This window comes from Arachis hypogaea, chromosome 11, assembly GCF_003086295.3.
Source record: "Arachis hypogaea cultivar Tifrunner chromosome 11, arahy.Tifrunner.gnm2.J5K5, whole genome shotgun sequence".
In the NCBI taxonomy this organism is placed as follows: Eukaryota; Viridiplantae; Streptophyta; class Magnoliopsida; order Fabales; family Fabaceae; genus Arachis; species Arachis hypogaea.
The window spans coordinates 9,754,774-9,781,311 of NC_092046.1; the positions used below are offsets into that span (position 1 = coordinate 9,754,774).

Here is a 26,538-nt window from a genome sequence, read left to right on the forward strand (position 1 = left end):
AAAAGAAATTGAATTCTCCCAAGTCCTTCAAAGCAAAAATGGAATTAAGTTGTGATATAAGTTTAATAATCTCAGAATCACTATTACAAGTAACAAGAATATCATCAACATACACTAAAACATACATAGTAGAAGTTTTAGTAAATCGTAAGAACAAAGAAGGATCTGACCTGGTATTCTGAAAGCTAAATTGAGACAAAGTGGTAGCCAATTTAGTGAACCAGGCTCGAGGGGTCTGTTTCAAACCATAAATTGACTTATGAAGTTTGCAAACCTGATTTGGGGAGCCTTGGGGAAAAGAGAGAGGTTGCTACATGTAAACAGTTCTTGAAGTTCACTATTGAGAAAAGCATTGTTGAAATCGAATTGTTGAATTGGCCAAGATTGAGAAATTGCAAGTGTTAAAATGATACGAATAGTTGCTGACTTGATGACAGGGCTGAAAACTTGATCATAGTCAATTTCTTCTCGTTGATGAAAGCCTTTGGCCACTAGTCGTGCTTTATATTTGAGAATTGTTCCATCGGGATGTTGTTTGATAGCAAAGACCCAACGGCAACCTATCACTGTGCTATTTTTTGGTGGTTCAACCATTGTCCAAGTTTGATTTCGATGCAGAGCAGCCAACTCCTCCTCCATGGCTTTGGTCCAATGTGGTGTTGTAAGAGCAAGTTTAGTATTGAGGGATATTTCATTGAGAAGATCAGGAGGAATTTTCACTGTGATTGTAAAGCTTTAGGCTTTAGGGACACAGTCTTTGAGTTTGTGACCATAGGATGAACATTGGTGGTGTTGGAATTGGCAACGGACGGAGGTAGAATTTCAATGTCCCCTATGGAAATAGGATTTGAGGTTGGGGAATTAGCTATTGTATCTGAGGAGGAGGCTGGAGGGCCAAAACTAAGAATTGGTGTCGTAGATGTGTGAGTGATAAGTGAAGGAGAAACTGAATTAGGTGTTGAATCGGTAGTGGTAGTCAATATAGGAACTGGCAATATAGAAGTGACAGTAGGATTTCTGGCTGGCATGTTTGCACTGTTCTAAAAACATAGAACTATATGAAAAAATTGTTTCATCAAAAAGCATATGACGAGTAATAAATATCTTACCTTGTGAATTCATACACTTGTAGCCCTTGTGATGTGGGGCATATCCCATAAAGACACACAAATCAGATTTAAATTGAAATTTAGTAGAGTTATAAGGTGCAAGCAGAGGATAGCATCCACATCCAAATACTTTTAAAAAACTGTAATCTGGCACTTGTTTATGTAAAAGTTCAAATGGTGATTTATTTGATGTCATAGTGGAAGGTAATCTATTTATAATGAATGCAGCAGCTAAAAATGCATCATCCCAGTGTTTAAGAGGCATGGATGCTGTAACAACCCTGATTTTCGAGTATATGAGATCTTTTCTGAAAGTATGGGTTTCTCCAGAAGATCAGTAAAGGGAACACCTCTGTTATATCATCAAGCATCTCAATCCTCATTATCATTATGTCATCCTTAAGCTAGAACCTCCTCTGAGGCAAGCTTGATAATGCAATCGGGAAGAACCTAGTTTTTGAACCGTATCGGTTGGCAGTTTTGATTTTGATTTTCGTAAATAGTCTCTGTTTGACGAACCGGACTCGATTCATGAGAGGAGAGAGATAATAGTATAATATTATCATTATATTAGTATTATAACATGCTTGAATGATATTATAAGGTTACCTGGTCTGTTTTTGTTAAAAACAGAAAATCGGTTTAACCGGGTTTACGGTTTACTGGTGTAGCTTAGCACCAGCACTCTCTGATGAATTTAGCAATGCTAAGGCCTCATTATACATGTTATATTCTCATAATAAATATGTTACTAGTGTCATTTATGCTAGTAGCTCAGAAAATAATTTTTAGAGATGTTTTTACGAGTGTTCCAGTACACCTAGTTTTAGTAGTTGTACACCAGAGATATTTTAATATTATTTTAATCCACCTCCAAGCCAACCAATCACAACTCACCTTACACCCCCAAGACCTTCAAGGCTGTCTCATTCCATCATTTTGGCCGAAAATAACAAGAGAGAAAAGAGAGAAACTTTCAAGAACACTTAATCTTCAAAGCTTGATTTCTTCTGAACTAAAACTCAAATCAAAACTCCGTTTTCACCAAAATGATCCTCTCTTCTTCCTATACATAACCATGTAACTTATCAAGGATGGAAATAAGGTTAGATGGCTGTCCCTTTCCCATTTCAATTCGGTTTTCAAGGAAAACCATGCAAAACATGTGTTTTCTTGATGTTCTTCCTTAGGAATCATGCTTAACTTGACTTGAGGGCCAAGAAATGTGAATTTCCAGCAAGTCTAAGGTGAGATATCTCTTCCTAACATACTGAGTGAGATTTGGTCAGTTGAGAGTTTTTGGATTTAAAGTTGTTCTTGATGTGATTTAGGAGGAAAAAGTGCTTAAGGACCACCTGAAAGTTTAACCGAATTAGGAGCAACAAAACCAGGTAGGGATTGACGAATTTAATCTTGATTGATTGTGTTTGAGTTGTGTGATTATGATATGGTTTGGTTATGCTTGAAATTGATTGTTTATATGAGTAATTCTTGTTGAAATTTTGGTGAAAATTTGATGAAATTTGATGATATTCAACTTTGAATTTGTGTTCTTCATGGCTGCTGGAAAAACGAACCCTAGACCTTAAATTGGGGTTCAATTTGTGTTAAAATCATGTAGAAAAGATGGGGTTTTAGTGGCTGCAAATTTATTATGAATTATGGTAAAAATCGGTTGCTGAAAAGACTGAAAAACGGGTAAAAACAGAGAAAGAATCTGAAGAATTTACGAAGAACACGAAGAACACTTTGAGTGTGGTGAAGAACAATGAAGAACACCTTTTAGATCTTAGAAAGGGCAAGGAAGTAATTATTTTGGTGTTTGAGGGGTTATTTGGTAATTTCTGAAAGTTAGGGTGGTAAAAGTAGAAATATTAAAAGTTACGGGTGGTAAAAAGTGAATTTTAAAGGTTAAAGGTAAAGTTAAGGTAATTTTCGAAAATTTAATAATAAAATAATAAATAATAATAAAATATTAAATAATAATATTTAATTAAAAATAATATTTTAATAAAAATAATAAAATAATGCGGAAAAGGCAGTTTTCTGTAAAAGTTTTAGAAAGACAACTTTAAGCACAGAATCTCATAATTACTTTCATAAAATACTTAGGGAGTGGTAAAAACATATTAGTGAGGCAAAGATAAATAAAAGATAAAAAGTTGAAGAAAAGATAAAAATCAAAGAAAAAGTCTGTAAAGTTTTAATGACAGAAAAACAGACAGAGACTAGTGAACGAACTAGGGCAACATAGTTAGTCCTGGAATTGCGAATAGGGTTAGGTATTATATGAAAAGTTAAACTGTTTCAGTATAGACTTAATGAACCTATACTTGGGGCAGACTAACTATTCATACCGAAATTTACATAAGCTTTAAATACATACGTTAACCAGAGAAATCAGAGCAGAGTAAAGAAACACAGAGAACAGAGTAACCAAAGCAGAATAAAGGGATACAGAGAAAAGAGAAACCAGAATAGAGTAAAGAGATACAAAGAGAAAAGAGTAAAATGATAAAGAGAAATGGTTTGAGCCAAGATATTGTAAAAGTGAAAGATGTAAAGTTTGTACAGTATGATTGAACAGAGAAAGAAAGAGGTACTGCATAAAAATGTGAAAATGATGATGAATAATGAGAATGATGATGAATGATGATAATGAGAATGATTATGTGATGATTTGTTGCTTAAGGCAACCCAAAAGATATTTATTTGTTGCTTGAGGCAACCCAAGAGATGTGTTTATTCATTTGTTGCGTTAAGGCAACTCCAGATATACTTGTATGATCATCTGCTGTGTGAAGGCAGTCAGATAGATAATGGTGTGATCACTGAGAACGCTTTCCTACGGTACAGATCCATATTTTATTTCTGTAAGGCAGAGGGGTTATTTCCTACTACAGAAGTACCGTGACCACCTGTTCCATTTCTGTAGTGGCAGAGGGGTTATTTCCTGTATACAGAAGGTGTGTCGGCATACATCCCTGCAGTGGCAGATGTGTTATTTCCTGCGTGCAGTGGACCCTGTGGTGGCAGAGGGGTTATTTCCTGTACACAGGGGTATAGCCAATAGGAAAGCCTTATCCAGACAGAGGTTGCTGGATAACGTCGGGAGCGGGTTAGTAACCGACAGATGAGCTCATTACCTGCACTAGGGCTAGACATGCATCATTCTTGCCTGCGCATCATTCTCTGTTGCATTCCTTCCTGTGTGTGATCTACTTCTTTATGTTTGTCTGCTCGTATGCTACTTCTGTGTTTTATTTTCTTGTATTCTTTTGTTTATGTTCTACTTTTTGTTGTCTCTACTTCCTCTTTCTATCTTTATCTTCTGTTTACTGCTTCGCTATATTATGTTACTCGTCTACTAATCGACCCCAAATAAATGAATGTAACTAATAACCCCGACCCTACTAAGAACTCCCCAGTTCTTACCCCTTCTCTCTCCCTTCCCCCTTCAGATGGAAGTAAGAGTACCTTACCATAGTTCGCTGATGACCGTTCGCAAGAAGAGGATTCTGCTCTAGATAGTCTTCTGAGTCTAAGGTGAATATCGTTCTCTGATTATATGTAAATACTGTGAGACCAGCCAACGTCTGCACCCCTTCGTATGCGCACTTTAACCTAAATCCTATGTACGAGATTCCTATTTTGTGGATACTCCATGAGGTACCAGAGAGACGTCTTGTGGAAAAGTCTGATCGTGCAGAGAAGTAGCAGATGATGTTCTACCTTTTGATGACGTTCCACCTGAATTGAGTTGTAAAGACTTAGGACGTACTTTCCCTCGCTTTAGTAGTTTAGAGGGACTAGGTGAGTATAGAGTCTAGGCTGGCCTAGGTGCCAGCTTAGGGACCTCTTGAACAGGTCAGGACCTGGGATGTTGTATGTATGTATATGTATATAGTTATTATCTAGCTATACCTAGAGGTGTTCTAACTAAAGGTCTATACTCTAGTAAAGGCTGGATAACTGAATGTTGCTAGCTACTTGTGATGTATTTATGTGTGGTTGCTTATAACTGTTTTATCTGTTACTATTTGTGGATTGATTATAAATGATTCTGTTTTTAATCCAAACGTTTAAAAAAAAAGTACCTCGCTAACTAACTACGCTTTTAACAACGAATCAGGCTCATATAATAAATAATAGATAATAATTAGGATGACAAATTGGTAGCACTCAGTTTCTAGTATGTCCTAGGCGTACTGAAAATTGGGTCGTTACAGATGCAGTAGCTAATAATGAAAGGCCTACTTCGACTAAATGTCTATGTTTCCTCTCAACTCTACCATTTTGTTGATGAGTATAGGGACATGAAAATCGATGTATGATGCCATTTGTTGCTAAAAAGGATTTAAATGAATGAGACATATACTCTTGACCATGATCAGATTGTAATTGTTTAATTTATTTTTAAACCAGTAAAATTTTTCATCTGATTTTTGTATTGTTGAAAAGCAGCGAACACTTATGAATTTGAGGATATTAAGTAGATGCAAAGATATCTTGTGCATGCATCTAGAAATGAAACATAATATGAGAAACCATGATGAGAAATGACTGATGAGGGTCCCCAAACATCAGTGTAGACCATTTCCAATGGATGATTGAATTGAAAATTGTCAATGTTAAAAGGCAGTGAGTACATTTTGAACATACAACAAGACTTGCATAGAGATGAATGATTAATATCATTTTTATTCATACAAATCGAAGAAAGATTACAAGAATTAAGTACTGAAGATACAATTTTAGGGGGCACAATGACCCAATCTTTGATGCCAGACCTGAAAATTAGTACAAACAGCAGTAAAAGCAAGAGGATTGGATTGAATTTTAGATGATTTAGTTATAGCAACCCTCTCAAATTCATACACTCCTTGCTTAGGATATCCTTGGAGCAGAATCTGGTGGGTGCCCTGTGATTTTACATAACATGCATCAAGATGAAATTCAAAATAGCAATTGTTGTCAACTGTGAATTGAAGCACACTGATTAGATTATGAGAGATATCTGGTGCATGAAGTAATTGTTTTAAAATAAATATATGATTATTATCTAAAGAGATGAGATAGGAATGACCAATGTGTGCAATAGGAGTTTGAGAACCATTACTTAGCACTACCTGTTCTGCCCCTTGAAAATCCGAAGAAGAGTAAAGATTGGTCTGATCATTGGTGATATGATGTGAGGCCCCCGTGTTTGGGAACCAGGAGGATTCAACATCAGATTTAGGTGTTGTAAAATAGTCCCTGGGGTTGTGAAAAGAGTTTGGTGATGGTGTTACTGAGGATGAGGAATTGAAATTGTCGTTTGAATTTGTGTGAAAATTCTGGTCAAACTGATGAAAACATGAAGCTACAGTGTGTCCAAATCTTTCACAGAGTTGGCATTAAGGATGATTTGTGGAATTCCAATTCGATCTGCCACCTCTAAAGGTTCTTCCTCGTTCTTTTCTTGCTGCAAAACCCCTACCATTTCCTCTATTGTTGAATTGATAGCTGGTTTGAGTGAAGTTTGATTGTATGATTCCAAGATCAGGTTTCTTGAATTTTTCCAACATGCTTTCATGAGAGATCAGTAATGCTTCAACATCTATTAGACTCATAGAGACTGATTTTGACATCATCGAGATATAGACTTTGTATTCTTCATTTAAACCCTCTGTAATGGCTTCAAAGTGCTCATCAAGTGTTAAATGATGACCCATGGTAGCTAAAGAATCAGCAATTTTCCTAATTTTCTTGAGATACTCACTAGCTAAACTTCCTCCTTTCTTGATGCTTTTCAATTCTGTCCTCAATTTCTTGATTTTGATTTTCGAGAATTTTGCAAAGTGCTCTTGAATTCTTTCCCACATCTAATAAGCAAATTTGCAACCAATCATTTTTGTTTTGAAAGATTCATCCATGGATTGAAGAAGCCATGTAGTGAGAAGATTATCACGTTGTTTCCACTACTTGTAGCTCTTTGAAACTGTGTTGGATGCACGATCTGCTTCAGAATCAAACATGGAGGGGACCAATTCTTTCTGGAGGTGATCTTCAAGATCATTGGCTCCGATTGTGAATAAAGCAAGTTGTTCCCAAGTAAAAAAGCTTGCTTCATCAAGCTTGTCACCGATCGGCATGAACTTTTGAGAATTATTTGTGAGAAGAGGAAGATTGTTGGTCATGGTTAGGATTTTGGAAGATGTAATTTCTGGTGAATTTACTTCTGGATCGGAGTCTTGTTCTGATACCATGTTATGTACCAGAGATCAAGAGTGAAGAAGATGAAAATTGAAGATGAACGTCGTAGAGGAGATTTTGCAACTAACAATGAAATTAGTATTGTGTATATTATCATTCAATGAAATAGAAGAAGTTTTATATTGTACATGAAATGGGCCACATAAACCCTATACATAGAACTCAATCCTTCCTAGCTTAATAACTAATTGATAACAGAATTGATAGCTAAAACAGAGTCTTAACACAATAAATCTTGATTTTCTTGTTTAGTCAAGTTATCTCAGTAACACTATTATTTTTACACTTAACAATGGATACCAATTTATCATGCATCAAAGTTGACTGAACACAAAATTAAATAGTTCAAATGAAAATAAAACTTGATTGAACATAAAATTTGTTGCAAGAATAAATAAAAGGGACTAAAAGTAAACTTAAAATGTAAAATGACTAAATTTAAACTTGTAAAAAAGGTAAAACTTCATGAAAATAAAGTGTAAAATTAAAAAAGAACAAGGAAAGAAATGATGGAAAGAAACCTACAGAAATCTAACTCAAGTCAAAATCTTAAAAATCGCTACGATATGAGAGTTTATGAGAGTGTGTTTTTGAAGAGAATTTTAAATCTCTAAATTCTTGTTTGCTATCCTATTTATAAACATCTTTCACCAATCCTCTAGTGACACTTGTTAATTTGATGATGACTCAACGAAGTAATGATGCGTGAGCATCTTTCCTATCTTTTCCTAGTGAATTTACATCTAACTTGTTGAGTTTAATTAAGAAATAATTATATTTTAGCCACTATGGATGCTATTTTGAGTTTTGTGCAATTTTACTTATTTTAGGTAGCATTCAGATGGATTTGATGAAGTTTCTGCAGAGAAATAGAAGAAACCAAGGAGATAACCAGCGAATACCGATGCGGACGCATGGCTCACGCGACCACGCGGAATGGAGGAAATCGCAATGACGCGATCGCGTGCCTGACGCGGACGCGTCACAAACGCCACGCGCAGAAAACGCAGAAAAATGTTGGGGGCAATTTCTGGGCTATTTTAACTCAATTTTTCAGCCCAGAAAACACAGATTAGAAGCTGCAGAATGGACAGAACAAGTGGTCTCCACCCATCAACTAAGATCTGTTAATTAATTCAAATTTAAATTCAAATCTTAAATTAGGAAAAGATATTATTTTAATTTTTAGTTTTAGATATTAGATTTTAAATTTATTAGGATTAGTTATAAAAGGAAGAAACTTTCCTTCCTTTGGGGAGGTCCTGGGGAGGATCCCATTCCATCCCAATTTACAATCCTTATTTTCTCTTTTCCATGAGCAACTAATCCTCCATTGTTAAGGTTAGGAGCTCTGTCTATTGTATGGATTGGTAATATTATTTTTCTATTTTAATTCATGTTTTGATTTATATTTCAATAATTGTTTTCGTTCTTTATTTTATGAATTTGGGTGGAACGGAAGTATGACCCATGTTCTAATTGAGTTCTTGTATAACTTGGAAAAGCTCTTTACTTGAACAATAGCTTGAAAACATATTATCCTGAATTTCTAATTGTTTGTATTTAACGGGATACGTGACATATAATCCCTTTATTTTTGGATAATTAGGATTCTTGTGACATATAAACTAAAATTTGATCATCACCCTCTAATTGGAATTAATTGACCAAGGAATTGGCAGTTGATGAATTTTAGAGGAGACTAGGAAGGTCTAAGGAATTAGGGTCTAGTCACAAATAGTTTGCTATGAATTAAATCTTACATGATTAAAATTAGTTAATAAGAAAAGTCAATCCAGAAAATAGATAACTCTGAAGCCTTAACTGCCTCCTCAATATTTTATTCCCAACTTATTTATCTGCCTATCTTTAATATTCTAAATTTACTGTTTAATGCTTTTGAACTTTCAAACACTATTTTCTGTCTGTCTAACTAATCCTATCAAACGCTATTGTTGCTTAATCCACCAATTCTCGTGGGATCGACCCTTACTCACGTAAGGTATTACTTGGTACGACCCAGTGCACTTGCCGGTAAGTTAGTAGGTTACAAATAACGCATCAAGTTTTTTGCGCCGTTACCGGAGATTGATTGTGATTAACAACTATTAGTTGTTTGATTGTTTAGATTAGGCGTTTTAATTTTAATTTTATTTAAATATTGTTTTATTAATATTTCAAAAAAAAATTAAAAAAAAATTTCCTTGTTTTTTTTTTCGTTTGCAAACCCCCTGCCCCCGTTTTATTTTTTTTTTTCCGTTTAAAAATAATTTTTTAAAAAAAATCTCGTTGATTTTTTTTGTTTTATTTTATTACTCTTTTCATTTTCATTTTTTTTCTCTTTCGTTTTACTTTGTTTAATTTTTTCAACTTTTTATATTCTATTCGTTTTATTTTATTTTTATAAAAAAAATAATAATAATCATAAAATAAAATAAAATAAAATAATAATAATTTTTTTTAATTTCTGAAATTAAGTTTGGTGTTTCCTAATTAGTTTTATTTTAATTTTTCTTATTTTAATTTTTAGAATTCTATTATTTCTTCTTTGCTTTCCTGTTTACCACATGGTGCGTTTAATTCTGTTTGGTGTGTTGTGCTAAGAAAAAATAATGGAGAGAGATCACATGGGTTACTACTCCTACCCAAGTAGTAATTCATATGATTGTGGATGGAGGAACTACCCGAATTTTGGTTGAGAAAGTCAAAACCAAAGAAACTTCAATGCTCCATGTTCCAACTATCAAGAACCACCATCTCCATATCCATACCAAGAACCACCATCTCTCTATCCATATCAAGATCCACCATCTCCATGTTTATACCAAGAGCTATCCTCTTTTTACACTTATCAAGAACCATCACCTCCTCCTTATTTATTTCAAATACCATCAGATATTGAGCTTCTCATGAAAGAATTCTTACAGGATATAAAGACGAGTGTCAAAAATATAGAGAAGCATGTGCAGTCGATTATCAAGTCACAGGAAGAGGAGCAAGCAAATTCCTTCCCAAGAGATATAATGCAAGATCCTATAGAAGAAAGTGAGGAAATCAATCAAAGGAGTTCATACTCCAGTGAATTAGAGAACTTTCTATCCTCACACATGGAAGAAGGGGAAGATGCACAACCTCCCATGCCCTTGGTAAGCAATAAATAAGAGATTGAATTAGAAGAGAGCTACCAAGAAGAAGAGGTTGAAAAAGAGGAAGCTTGCAAAGAGGTGGTAGAATTCAAAGAAGAACACAAGGGAGTGGAGCTTGCAAGACCTCTCCCAAGGCCATTACCATCCAATACAACATTCAAGAGGGTAAAATTCCTATCCTTAACCTTTACTTTCCCACTTGAATATGGGCTACTGGAGACGGATGGTCAACTTAGAGCTCTTTGTGGCATCAAGAGTAAGAGGAAGATGATTAGTGGTAAGAGTTGTCAAGCAATGTTCAATATGGTTGCATGCTCCGAATTGAAGTGCAAGAATTGGTGTAGAGCTAATTTGAATGGGTCTAGAAGATTGTTTGGATGTCTCTGTGAGAATTCAGATTGCTTGCCACCCGGTGGGAACAATGGTGATCCACAAGAAGACGGGTGTAAAAGCAAGGTTTGGGACCCTGGAATTTATTCTCACAATCAACACTATTGGGCCCTTGTCACTTGCTTCAACTTGCTCATAGGCGTTATGCGCCTAGTTTGGGATCCCGGTAGCCATTGAAATTACAAACATTGGTGGAGATTCCTGGATCAGTACAAGCACAAGCCACCATGACAAGAAGCTCACAACATGTCCAACTTAAGGACTTTAATTAAAAGTGCTTGGTGGGAGACAACCCACCGTAGTATGGTTGTTCCTTTTCATTCTTAGTTGTTTTTCATAGTAGTAGTTTTCTTACTTAGTTGATTTTTCTTGAGTTTTCACTATTTTTCTGATCATGCAGCTATCTTAGAGCAAGAACCGGATATAAATAAAAAAAATGGCACACGACGCGCAAGCGTCGCTGACGCGTACGCGTCAGTTGGGTGTGCAAGAAAAATAAAAAAATTACAGAGAGTTGTGCAGGAGTGGCGCCAGAATGAAGCCTTTCGCACAAACAAGCCCATGCGGACGCGTACCCCACGCGTGCGCGTCATTCATGATTTTGGCACTTCACGCGACCACGTCATCGACGCGGACGCGTGACATGAAAAATCGACGTAAAAGGTGTCTGGACAGAGAGTTGTGCTAGCTTGAGGCAAGAAGTGTACTAAAAGCACAAATTTGGTCATGCGGACGCGTGCCCGACGCGTCCGCGTCATTTGCATAAATGGCCATCCACGCGTGCGCGTGTATGACGCGAACGCGTCGTATGCCAATATTGGTTCCCTAGCCACGCGAACAGAGAGTTGTGCATGCGCGCGGCTGGCTTCGCGCGAATCGCACAAAACCCATGGCACGCGGACGCGTGCCCGACGCCAACGCGTCACCTTCGCCGCACAACTACACTTGTTCGCCGCACAGTTTTCACTTTTCTCTCTCTCCCACTCCTAATTCTCTCTTGTTCTTTTATCTTTATATTTTTCTTTCCTCTCAGTATTTGTTTTTATTTTCAGATCTTCTTTGCTTGAGGACAAGCAAACCTTTAAGTTTGGTGTTGATGCTGCGCTTATGAGTTTTCTGGCACAAAAGGGAGGCGAATCATCTTTACTGAGAAACACAACCTGAAGAATAAAGCGACCGCTAGGAAAACTAAGGTGGTTGAGTTCCTTTCATTTTTTTTCTTCCTTCCCTCGTTTCTATATTATGTTCCGGTTTTCTGCTATTTTTGCTTTGTTTGTTGCATGATCCTTTATTAGTTAGAATCCTAGGTCTAGTTTAGTTTTCTTTTAACTGCTTTAATTCTGAAAATATGTCTCATGTATTACTTACTGAGCTTGAATTCAAAAAAAAAAATACAGGAGTGATATATTGCATGAAAAAGTGGGTCTATATTGAAGAATAGTCTTATTTACTTAAATATGGTGGTATTTTCTGTGATTCTGAATGTAAGACATGAACAATGCATATTTTTGATAGTGAAGTTTATGAATGTTAAAAATTATTGGCTTTTGAAAGAATGATGAAAAAGAGAAATGTTATTGATAATCTGAAAAATCATAAACTTGATTCTTGAAGCAAGAAAAAGCAGTGAAAAACACAAAGCTTGCGAAAAAAAATAGCGAAAAGAAAAATAAAGAAAAAGTAAGCAGAAAAAGCCAATAACCCTTTAAACTAAAAGGCAAAGGGTAAAAAGGATCCAAGACTTTGAGCATTAATGGATAGGAGGGCCCAAAGGAATAAAATCCTGGCCTAAGCGGCTAAATCAAGCTGTCCCTAACCATGTGCTTGTGGCGTGAAGGTGTCAAGTGAAAAGCTTGATACTGAGCGGTTAAAGTCGTGATCCAAAGCAAAAAGAGTGTGCTTAAGAACTCTAGGCACCTCTAACTGGGGACTCTAGCAAAGCTGAGTCACAATCTGAAAATGTTCACCTAGTTATGTGTCTGTGGTATTTACGTATCCGGTGGTAATACTGGAAAACAAAATGATTAGGGTCACAGCCAAGACTCATAAAGTAGCTGTGTTCAAGAATCAACATACTGAACTAGAAGAATCAATAACACTATCTGAATTCTGAGTTCCTATGGATGCCAATCATTCTGAACTTCAAAGGATAAAGTGAGATGCCAAAACTATTCAGGATTGCAGTTGTAAACCCCACTATAAGAAGAGACATGAGCTTAATCGAACTCTCATTCTCATGCAAATTCACATCCTAAGCTTATATTAGTTTTTGGTTGCTTGAGGACAAGCAACAGTTTAAGTTTGGTGTTGTGATGCGTGAGCATCTTTCCTATCTTTTTCTAGTGAATTTGCATCTAACTTGTTGAGTTTAATTAAGAATTAATTATATTTTAGCCACTATGGATGCTATTTTGAGTTTTGTGCAATTTTACTTATTTTAGGTAGCATTCGAATGGATTTGATGAAGTTTCTGCAGAGAAAGAGAAGAAACCAAGGAGATGACCAGCGAATACCGACGCGGACGCATGGCTCACGCGACCACGCGGAATGGAGGAAATCGCAATGACGCGATCGCGTGCCTGACGCGGATGCGTGGATTGGAATCTGCACAAATGACACGAACGCGTGGACGACGCGGACGCGTCATATACGCCACGTGCAGAAAACGCAGAAAAACGCTGGAGGCGATTTCTAGGCTGTTTTAACTCAATTTTTCAGTCCAGAAAACACAGATTAGAAGCTGTAGAATGGACAGAACAAGTGGTCCCCACCCATCAACTAAGATCTGTTAATTAATTCAAATTTAAATTCAAATCTTAAATTAGAAAAAGATATTATTTTAATTTTTAGTTTTAGATATTAGATTTTAAATTTATTAGGATTAGTTATAAAAGGAAGAAACTTTCCTTCCTTTGGGGAGGTCCTGGGGAGGATCCCATTCCATCCCAATTTACAATCCTTATTTTCTCTTTTCCATGAGCAACTAATCCTCCATTGTTAAGGTTAGGAGCTCTGTCTATTGTATGGATTGGTAATATTATTTTTCTATTTTAATTCATGTTTTGATTTATATTTCAATAATTGTTTTCGTTCTTTATTTTATGAATTTGGGTGGAATGGAAGTATGACCCATGTTCTAATTGAGTTCTTGTATAACTTGGAAAAGCTCTTTACTTGAACAATAGCTTGAAAACATATTATCCTGAATTTCTAATTGTTTGTATTTAACGGGATACGTGACATATAATCCCTTTATTTTTGGATAATTAGGATTCTTGTGACATATAAACTAAAATTTGATCATCACCCTCTAATTGGAATTAATTGACCAAGGAATTGGCAGTTGATGAATTTTAGAGGAGACTATGAAGGTCTAAGGAATTAGGGTCTAGTCACAAATAGTTTGCCATGAATTAAATCTTACATGATTAAAATTAGTTAATAAAAAAAGTCAATCCAGAAAATAGATAACTCTGAAGTCTTAATTGCCTCCTCAATATTTTATTCCCAACTTATTTATCTGCCTATCTTTAATATTCTAAATTTACTGTTTAATGCTTTTGAACTTTCAAACACTATTTTCTGTCTGTCTAACTAATCCTATCAAACGTTATTGTTGCTTAATCCACCAATTCTTATGGGATCGACCCTTACTCACGTAAAATATTACTTGGTACGACCCAGTGCACTTGCCGGTAAGTTAGTGAGTTACAAATAACGCATCAAGTAACCATTCCCATCAAGCATAACCTGATAACGGCTCCTTTAGCCACATTCACCATTCTGCAGAAATTACTCTACTATCTAGTCAACTTTAATTTCAAATCAAACTATAACACCATCAGAGTTAATTTAGTCTTTTTTGTTGTCGAGCTTATATAGATAATCGTTTGTCTTGCCAAATTTACCAATTGAACTTTTTTTTTTATCTCGATGAACATTACTAATCTAAAACTTGATTTATCGATTGTCAATATTTTTACCGAATAACACTTACTAAATTGTTTTTACTAAAAATGATTTACATTATGACGTTTTCATTGAGTAAATCAGTTTACTTTAAAATAATTTACCAAGTTATAATACTAAATCGGTTTAAATTATATAGATTTTTATAAAGATATTTTTGTAACAAAAGTTAAAATAAGACAATTGAATAATATTTAATGTGAAATAATTTAATATAATAATTTATCCTATAAAATTTATTACCTATTAATACACTAATATATATATAGGTGAACTCTACTATGTCCTTTCTAAAATAAAGGGTAAATTACCCCTTATGGCATATACAATGATTATTGATAAATTATCTTTTAACCAGAGTTCCAAAGTTCGAATGAGATCGTCAAATTTAATTACTATCTCTAATACGATCGCTAGAAAATCCTAAAAACGAAAGAGCTAAAAAACTAATAGAAATTTATGATATATTAGTTAAAAATGATGGTAATTGGTGCGTGAAAGGAGACACCAAGGTATTTTATTTTTTTTTTATCTTTAATTGCTCTTAAATTATTTTTCAATCATTATTCAGATAATAAAAATCCTAAGATAGTAATTATTGACTCATTATTTGTATGACTAACTAATATTTTGATTTGTTTTTGTTATATAGTTATACAAGGCTATGATAGTTGGTCATGTGAAGAGGAGTATCATTGTTGATCTGACTGAATTTCAAGAAAAATACTAGAAAAAAAATCTTAGGAAGGAGAGAGCTGAAAAATTAACAGATGTACTCGTTGAAATGAGAGAATGAAAGCATATGAACAAGTTTAAAATCCTAACCTAATTAATTGGAAATGGTGATTGGATTTGAGAGGAATCATGGTTTTAAAATTGGAGAAGAAGAGATATTTGGTGCGGATTATAAAAATGACACTACTATCAAGTTTCAAGACAAACATCGTGTCAATTGAAAAGAAAAGAGAAGATAACGTGAATCTTGAAACTCTGCTAGAAGAATAATTTATGAATAATCACTGTATATTTTTTTTTTTTTGGTGACTAATCACTGTATATGTCACAAGGGTAATTTACCCTTTATTTTAAAAAAGGTAGAATAGAATTTATATATATATATATATATATATATATATATATATATATATATATATATATATATATTACTCCAATACACTTATATTTATTTTGATTTTTGAGATGCTCGTCTCTTTCAGTCGTATTCTTTTGAGCAATTTTTCAATTTTTGTGTTACATATTTTCAAAAGATGCTTTAAAAATATTTATTTAATCATGCTTTACGTACATCAATACATAATTAATAGCTTCTGGTGAGTCGTGCCATAGTTTCATACCACAAACTAAACTTAATTTCAACATGAAAATTTTATTATACTTTCCAATGTGTTTATTTATAATTGGGTTACTCATAATTGACGAAAGAGTTAGCATTCAGCAAATCTTGACTGACATTGAAAAATGAGAGCTTAAAATGAATAGGATGCTTTGAAAATTTGGCATTCTCTATCGACTAGATAGCATTCTTTGACTTACAAGTTACAAATCCCCATGTTTGATTGGGTACTTTACCTACTCCGACATTTTTTTATGAACAAATACATAACCATAGAACATTCTTGTTCTTATTTATAAACCATGTGGAACCCACTTCTCAAATATAACCCGATTTAGCTTAATAATTTCCCCTCTAATTACGGAATTTAGCGAGAAAGAATACCAAAAAAAAAATCACTTTTGAGTTTTACGAGGGGAAAACGATATTAAATTTACCTACAATATAAATTACATGTACTTTAGTTTGTTTTCCACAGTATATCTAAGTTAATAGGATTAATTGGTAGCAAATTAAAATTTTATTTAAAAGTTTGTTAGTTGTTAGTAAATTTTTATATATATAAAATAAAATTTAAATTTCTAACACTCATTTAAACAAATGAATAAATTGATTATTTGGTAAATTTAAATTAGTTATATTAATTTATTTTTCACAAAAATGTTAAATGTTCAAATTTTTTGAGTAAATAAATTTAATTAAATTGTTGAAATTTAAAAACTACTCACGCACTACTCTCTTTCTCCTTTAACGATTGTTTTTTTTTCTTTGTTGTTGTTGTTATTGATGATAATGTTATTGTTGATGTTGTTATTATTATTTAATTTTTTTTTCTTCTCATCCTCTTTTATTATCGTTATCATTGTATTAATATTCTTCTTCTTCTATAAATGTTTAGAAGACTAGAATAAAGAAAATTTGATGCACAACACATAAATTTTAAATTTTAGTGTACAGCACACAAATTTTAGTATACAACACAAAAAAATTGGAAGGACTATATACTCAAAACATTGACACCCAACCAATAAAATACGCACAATACATAAATTTTAGTATGAAAAAATAGACAAAAGTACACATTGATTTTCATACGGTGGACAGATGTACCACCAATTTTTTAACGAGTCATTTGTACACACCAATATAAAACTTCGTTGTCAATTCTACCCTTCGGACGGTGGTGGAGGCCAGTGGTACGTATTGTGTGATGTGGACATGTTGGGTGACACAGTGAAAAATAGTATTATTACATTATTAAATTTGTTGAAATAAAAATAAGAAAAAGGCATAATAGAACCACTTTTCATCCTCTTCCTTCTCCAATTCCTTCGAACCCTAACAGAGGGGGAAAAATTCTTCCTTCATTCTCTTCATTTTTCTTTGTAGATCTTCTTCCTATCTGTCGTAATAGGGGTTTGTAAACTCTAAGGTATCAAAATGTCACAGTCTCAACGAAGGAAGAATATACCTCATGCTTGTGCCAGTGGTTGTAATGGCTCGTCTTCTGCACCAAAGAATAGGAAGAAGAAGAAGTTCGACTATAGCAATGGCAATTGTCTGCATGGACTTGACGCAGTGGTGCTTGAGATACTCCCATGCACCAGTATTAATCCTTTGCAGCCTCAACATTGCAGCTACAAACTCTTGAGTTGTGGTGGCTCGGCAACACTCCCACACTGCCCCCTTTGAGTTGCTTGTCCTTCCATCTCTTTGTGAAATTGTTCCAAATGTGCATAGCACAGAAGCAATAATGAACTCCAGGCATAACTTGTTGCATTGCCGAAATAAGACCCTGTTCAGTTAATATGTCAGTGATTAATACAACTGAAGTCCCATTTTAACAACGATTAACTGCATACTTTTGTTAGTCACTAATGAAGTTCCAACCAAGCACCTTGTAGTTGCCCAAGTTGTTGTGTAAATGTTCTAGGAACCATTTTCAGTTATCTCTGATTTTTGAATCCACCATGGCGTAGACAATTGAAAAAATCTGGTTGTTCGTATCTTGACCTATTACAGTGAGCAGCTGTCCTCCATAGAATCCCTTCAAGAATGTACCATCAAGACTAATGAAAGATCTATACCCTAAGACAAAACCCTTCTTACATGCCTTAAAAGAAATATAAATTCTCTTGAACAAGGGCAATGAGTGAGGCATTTGAGTGGTATCCAAGTGTACTGTTGAGCCTGGATTTGCAAGCAGTATTTGCTTAAGATAATCCCTCAACTCAACATATTGTTCTCTCTCTAATCCTTCAATATTTTTTCTTGCCTTTTTCATGGCTCTCTGGATCATCTTATAATTAATTGCTACATTAAACTCTTTCTTAAACCAAGTTTCGGCCTCCGCAAAAGTGATTTTTTTCTCTAATATTTTCTTCTAGTATCTCGGTAACCTACACCCTATCTGCAGACTTGTTATTATGTCTTCTAGCACAGACGTGCTGATCCACAAAAGTCTTCACTTAATAGCTCCTCGACTCGTTAGACATAGATTAGTATGCTTCTTTCCATTTGAGTATTATACTTTCTCACGGATCTCTTAAACTCATCCATGGTAGTAAACTCCATCCCAAGCTCCAGATGAACTTGGCCAAATGGTGCTGTTGGATTGTCCTGAGGCCACACACTCTGCTCACTATCATAATCATCCTCACAATCGGATGACATTGGACTGTATAAATCTTCAGATTCGTACTGGGTCGGAGTCACTGTCATCATCTGAATTAGAGGAATCAGACTCCACACGAGGAACAAAGATCTTTGGCACCTTATTCCTTCCTCCTTGCACAAACCTTTGACTAGTGGGTGCTGACCTCTTATACGATGCTCTTCTGTTCTTCTGACTGTTCTTAGATTGTTGGGTGGGCACTTCATTCTGACCTTTTTGTTGGGATACATTAGGAGGTAGGACTTCTGCTTCACTTTGCTACTGGGTCGTATTTCGGTTGACGTTTGGAATTTCTAGTTTTGGCATTGGTTGGTTTGTAGGAACAGGATTCGGAGATGCTGGCTTCTGACTTTGATTGCAACTTTGGTTGGTGTTGTTTTTCTTATTTCCATTCTTAACATCCATCTTCTTTTTCGGGGTAGGCTTTCTATGGATTGCCATCTTACTTCTTCTTCTTGTGGGTTTTTTGTGGTGTAGGTTGTTCAACAGTATCAGGAATCGGGTTTGGCTCATCATCTACAACATCACTTCAACTTCCTCAGGTAAATCAACAGTATGATCCCAATAAACATGGCATATTCTCTCATTTTCAATACCAAATTCACATATTCGGACTACATCACTGTCAAGCCTAATTAAATGCAAACCATTGGATATTTCATTCTTAGCCCAGTAAAAATCTTTGAAAAAAATATATCCCAAATTCTTAAATAACCCCACCATGAAAAATGTATTCAGAGTTTCCACATTCACTCTAGGAATCACAACAACCACCCCTCCAACATATTTCAGAACTCCATTCATGTTTCTCTCAAATTTTCCTTTGTGATGATACACAAAAGTTATATGATTTGCCATCTGTTTATCGAAAAATTCTCAATTAAACTATAGAATAACCAAATTGATGCAAGTAGTTTGTGCACAAATTGATGTATTTTCATATCATAATACAGATACATGTGAACGAAGGAAGCATTACCTTTGATCGCGTCTGATGCTGAACTCTCCTCCTTTGCACAAGCCTGCGTGTGGACTTCTACGCTTCTTGCCCTACCACTTTTGCCTTCAAAATGTAACAAAAGCGACGAATTGTAATGAACGTAACTGCGAAGTATTCAAAAATTCACTATGGTTACTCTCTGCTAGGGCATGTTTTCATTCAACACTGACATATGAGAATGAAGAGAATGAAGAGACTTGTAAAACTTTTTCTTTTTCTTTTTTGAAAAAATGTAACAAATTTAATAATATAATAATATTATTTTCTATTGTGTCACCCAACATGTCCACATCATACAATATCGTGCCACCTGGCCTCCACCACCGCTGAAAAAATTACTCAGGTCACGAAAGGGTAGAATTGACAACGGAGTTCAATATTGGTGTGTTCAAATGACTCATTAAAAAATTGACGGTACATCTGTCTACCGTATACAAAATTGTGTGTATTTTTTTTTGTCTATTTTTCCTTTTAGTGTATAACATAAAAATCTTAGTGTATAATGCATAAATTTTGATATGCAGCACATAAATTTTTAGAGAATTACATATCCAAAACATTGACTTATCTAACTAATAAAATATATTTGCAATAAAATTTGTATGTTATGTGTAAAAATTTGTATGTTATATGCAAAAATTTGTGTGCTATATACAAAAATTTGTATACTATATATCTAGGGATGTTAAAAAAAATCAGTTTAACCAATTTTTTTATAAATAATTAAAAATTTTGTGTCACAGTGTACTCATAAATATACAATTTTAATTTGATCAATCTATGCCTATTATAATGAAAGGTTTTATAAGAAGGAAGATAATAAATAAAAAATGTTTGTATTAAAGTGAAAAAATAAAGATAAAAATAATTAAAGAAAAGATAAATAATAATAGAAAGAGAAAGAAGAGAGGTTGAGAAAGAGAAAGAGAAAAAAGAGAGACGCGGAGAGAAAAAGAGGAAAGAAGGGTTAAATTTAATTTTTTATATGTTAAAAATTAGTTTAAAATGGTTTATTAAATTAAATTTGGTTTTGTTTTTATAAACTGATTCAAACCGATCCACTACATTATAATTAATTTATAACTAATTTTTATGTGAAAAATCTGAACCATAAACATCATGATAAATTTGAGTAAAGTTTTGTGTTATGCTTTAAAAATTTGTGTGCTACGTTTTACAAATTTATGTGTTATGTGAAAAATTTGTAGATTATATCAATAAATTTGTATTATGTGTAAAATTTAGTGTGCTATACTTTAAAAATTTGTATGTCATATTTTAAAATTTGTGTGTTCTCTAATAAAAATTTATGTACTAAAAAAATACGAAAAATACAATGCTTGTTCTAATTAAGCGCTAATAGAACGTAAATATATACATGTTATTTTGTGAAGGTTTTTTATTGTTAATAAATTAATTTAGTTGAACTTAGTTATTAAAATAATTTGTACATGTAGTAACATTTTTTTTAACCCAAAAACAGAAAAAAATTACAGGCCTGGAAACAATACTTACAATAGGCAGGTAGTCAACTAGTCATGCCGACTGAGTGAGAGAGCAGAGGAAGGGAAATAAAAGCATGTGCAGCACGGAACTTCATGGACCGGTTATTTATCAGACTCACAATGTAATAGGCCAGAAACAAACAATGAGGTAGGGCCCAATGGATATTAGTTTTATTTCTTTTGTGAGGGGTGCTTTAGTGTTTTTGTGTGACCCTGGCAGCTTGGAAAAGAATAAGACATTTTTTCCGATCCATTAAATTGTTATCGTTTTTCCAAGTTCTAGTATTTTGTCCAAAACTGCTCGGTGAATCTTGTTTGTACTTTGTAGTTGGCCTAACATTATTAATGGAGATACACGTAATTGTATGATGATGATGTATACTGATGTGTGGTGACTCTCGGCGAAGATTTTTCTATCGTATATTATCCAATTCAATAGTATAATTGAAACAACAAGGATATAATATATGACCATTCACATAAAAAAAAAAACAAAATGACAATTAATTCTACGTGAATCTCTTAAATAAAAAATATTACGTATATATTTTTATTTATAATTATATGTAAATTGAATTGACTAAATTTGATTTAGTTATTTTAATAATAAATCGAGTCAAGTAGATTCAAACTATTAGATATATATATAAATTGAATCTATCAGCTTTAATTTAATAAGGTTTGAAATTTATCCATAGTAAATCAATATCATTTGTTTCGAATTACATTCATGGTATGTGTCTGTAGTAATTTGAATTGAATGGATTTGAATTAGACTATAATAAATCGAATTGAATGACTTCGATTTACTTGTAACGGATGCTGGGTTAAATTGAAATAAATTGCTTCGATTTAATATATATATAGAATTCGAATTTATTTACTTTGAAGTACATTTCACCAAATCATCCACTTCCAAATCTTGATTTCAGAAAAAGTTTGCGCCAAAAAATCATACTAATTTTAAACTGCAGATATAAAAGAAGACCCAAATCGTATGTATCGGTTGGATAGTATTGCTATATTGTTGGTTCCATCTATAAAGAGATTAGTGAATGAAATTTAATATCTTTAAAAAATAAATAATATTTTGTGATGTTAAGTCACTTAGAATTTTATTATATGTGCTATTGAGATTTTTAAATTACAAATAATAGTTAGAGTAGTGATTTACTAGTTTGTTAAAATTTTAAAAGTACAAATGCAAGATGAAGAAGTAATAAACAATGTTTAATTAGAGTAGTGATTAATTAGATTAGAATTTTTTTTTTGGAATTTAGGTAATCTATTTTAAGTTTCGAATGTTAGATTAAAAAAACAATAGAAGTTTGGCAAGGATTTAATTTAGTTTAATTTTTTTAAATTTAATTTAATTCTTAAATATTAGGTTAATGGGCCAGGAATCTAGTTTAAATTTAATTTATTTAAAATGAATATAATTTAACCCTTAAATGTTAGTGTTTAAATTAATGTAATTTAATTTAGTTTAAATTTTTTACTTTACATCTTGAATATTAAATTAATTATATACTGTTAGAATTTAATTTAATTTGATTTAATGTAATTTAATTAAATTATTAAATGTTAGGCTATTTATATCCAAAGTTGTAATATAATTTACATGATCTACTATTTGTGTAAATTGAATAATTTTGATTGATATTACATATATCAACCTTTTTTAATGTAAATCAAATCATATTGATTCGAGTGACATGATATTTAATAAATCAAATTTTATTATTTCAATTTACATGAAATCATACTAAATCAAATTAGATTGTTTCAATTTATATAAAATAAAAGTAAATTGAAATAAGTTGATTCAATTTATATAAAATTAAGATATTAATGTTTATTTTTTGCATTTGGAACAGTTACGTAAATTTTAAGCTCTAATAATTTGTTTTTTGCATTTGGAACAGTTACGTAAATTTTAAGCTCTAATAATTTGTTTATGTGATTTGTCCTAAAATATATTAAACCACTGGATTTCAAATAGTGAGAGTCAAAATCTATAGTTCTCACAAAAATGTGAAAGATGTTTTTAAATGGCCAAAATTTTGATGATTACATTCTTCAAAAATCAGGTTTCAAATATATAAATATAATATGAAGTATGGCTCAAATGGCATAGTTTTTCCATACTCAATTAAGAGGTCGCGGGTTCGAATCTCCTATCTTTGGTGTATATATATATATATATATATATATATAATAGAAACAACCCTATTGGAACTTCAAATAGTAAATAAAATATTTTTCAAAATTACCAAAAGAACTCTAAATTTAAAAATAAAACACACTTTGTAGAATTTAATCCAATATTTTCTGGGCGAAATTGATAAAGAAAAAAAAAAACAAAAAGACAAAAATTGAATTTTTTTTTTTTGAAAAAAGGAAGTTAACACGTTAAAGTAGAGCATGTGGGAAACATAAACAAAAATAAACAAGACAATAAACACCATACAGCAGGGTATAATCCATTGTCATCTCCAACATTGCCATCAACAATCGAACGGATTAACACCACACCATTCTTTGTAGCTAAAAAATGACCTATTCTTGATTTCATCAACACCTGTCTTGCAGCTCCGGAAAACTCTGCTATTTCGTTCCAGCCAGATATTCCAGATCACCGCAAAGAACCCTATCAGCCACTTCTTTTACTGCGAGTTACGACCAGACGCTTCAATCCAGCTCTCAAACAGCTCTTTGACAGTTTCCGGAATAGTCCAAACTCTATCAGCCTTCGTCAGCCAAGCACACCACACCTGCCATGTAAACTCACAGCCAAGAAACAGATGATGCACAAATTCTATTTCTTTTTTGTACAGAACACAAATATTATCACCATAATGTATAATTTCTAGTCTATTGAGTCTCTCTTTAGTGTTGACTCTGCCTACTAAGACAAACCAATCAAATATTTCAACTCTTGGAGGAACCAATCCTCTCCATATGATACTGGTGAAACTGTAGCTTGTGATGTCCTTCGAAAGAGTCTCTTTCTGTAGCACCTGCACAAAAAAGTTAGTAGAAAAAATACCTGTTCTGTCAAATTTCCATATAACTGTATCCTCTCTATTAGATGATAGTCTAGCCTGCCGTAGCCGCTCATGAAGTTGATTGAGCAGCTCCAACTCCCATTGGAATAATTCTCTCCTTCATTGAAAGTTCCATACCCACTCTAACCCATCCCAAAACCCACAGTCCCCTACGACAGATCCTTGCTGATTTGACATAGAGAAGAGTCTAGGAAAACTATCTTTCAAAGAGCCACTTTGTAACCAATCGTCCTCCCAAAATCGAATACGTCTGCCATTCCCCATTTTCATAGACAAACCACTGATCATCATATCTCTTACCTGTTGCTCTTTAACATTAAGCTGGCAAATGTCTTTTCAAGGGCCACCTCTTGACGGTAATGGCTGTTTTGACAACATTAAAATTGGGTTCAAATGGTTACAAGAACATACAATCTTCTTCCACAACGTGCAATCTTCCATCGAAAAGCGCCACCACCACTTGAATAGAAGCGATGCATTTTTTATTAAAGCATCCCCTACACTTAAACCACCTAACTTTTTCGGAGCTTGCACTATATCCCATCTCACAAATGGTATACCGTTGTTTTCATCTTTTTTACTCAAAAAAAAAATTTTCTGTAGCCCAATTATCTTTTCTACAACCATCTTTGACATCTTATACAAAAAGAATGATTAAATTGAAAAAGATAAATTAAAATTAAAATAAAAAATAGAAGGAGTAAATTGAAATTAAATACAAAAAGAACTATTCTACTTTTTTATTCAATTTTTTGATGCAACAAAAAATGAACTCCTCAATCTAATTTGTTCACACCATATTATAGGAATTAAATCGAAGAGACTCACTCAATCTTCTACCCAATTTCTCAATATAACAAGAGAGAGACTCACTCAATCTTATTTGTTCATAGCATGGTTTCATCATGAAACCAAAAATTACTTTGGTACTACTCTAATCACTCTATATGATGACTACAATAGTTTTTGAGGTATTTTATAACATCTTATTAGGTTAAAACAAAGAAAACTTTAAATCCACAAATATAAAGCCCGATTTAGTAATTAAATAAACAAAATCAAAATACATAAAATTAAATTGAGCATTTTAAAAATATAAACTAATAACTTCTAAATAATACTTGAACTCTTCATAACACGAATATTTGAAACACATATTATTCTTTTTTTTTTAAAAAAATTCATCTTCAAATTTTATAGTTAGAAAAATAGTGTATAAAGAAAACAAATATAAGAAAGATAATTTTTATTTTTTTTATCTTTTTACACTATGTTTTTTTATTTTTTTAATAATAAAATCAACAAAAACAACAAAATAATAATGAAACACCACAAAAAAAACAAAGATAATAAGAACATAAAAAAGGACACGAGATACTCTTAACTCTTTTTTGTTTTTTTTTTCTTTCTACGCTTTATATATTATTATTTTTTTAATAATAAAATTAACAAGAATGACGTAACAATAATAAAACATAATAAGAAAAACAAAAATGAAATGTAAAAGATACTGAACTCTTTTTTTTGACACAAGAAGAATAAATATAAATTATTAATAAGAATTAATTTAATATCTGAAATCTTATATCAAATGATAAAAAAATAATGAATAAACCAAAAGATAAAATTTAAAGTGAATAAAAAAGATATATTAAAATTGAAATAGAAATAAAAGGGATAAATTGTAATTGAATAAAAAAGAATAATTTTATTTTTTATCTAATTTTTTGACGCAACAAGGACTCCTTAACTTAATTTGTCTCAATTTTCTAATGCAACAAGAGAGATACTCACTCAACTTTATTTGTCTACATCATAATTTCATCACGAAATCAAAAGCGGGACTTTCATATCTCTAATCAGTGAATGTCGACTAACATAATTTATGAGGTATTTATAACATCTTATTAGATTAAAATAAAGAAAAACCCTAAGTCCATATAAAGCCCAATATATTAACTAAATAAACAAAATCAAAATATATCAAACTAAATTGAACATTCTAAAAATATAACCTAATAACTTCTAAATAATACTTGATCTCTTCATATCACAAACATTTAAATCA

At 32.8% G+C, this 26,538-nt stretch overlaps 1 long non-coding RNA gene across 3 annotated transcripts; it reads left to right on the forward strand.

The window, feature by feature from the left end:
• Nucleotides 1-2,052: 2,052 nt before the first annotated feature.
• Nucleotides 2,053-15,957, forward strand: LOC140176487 (uncharacterized). Of its 3 annotated transcripts, none has more exons than XR_011868093.1 (4): nt 2,053-2,214; nt 2,300-2,356; nt 2,441-2,500; nt 15,522-15,957. It is a non-coding gene; the product is annotated as an uncharacterized lncRNA (long non-coding RNA). The 3 variants fall into 3 exon arrangements; XR_011868094.1 differs by lacking the exon at nt 15,522-15,957 and adding an exon at nt 11,953-14,002; XR_011868092.1 differs by lacking the exon at nt 15,522-15,957 and adding an exon at nt 8,195-9,005.
• The last annotated feature ends 10,581 nt before the right edge of the window (nt 15,958-26,538 follow it).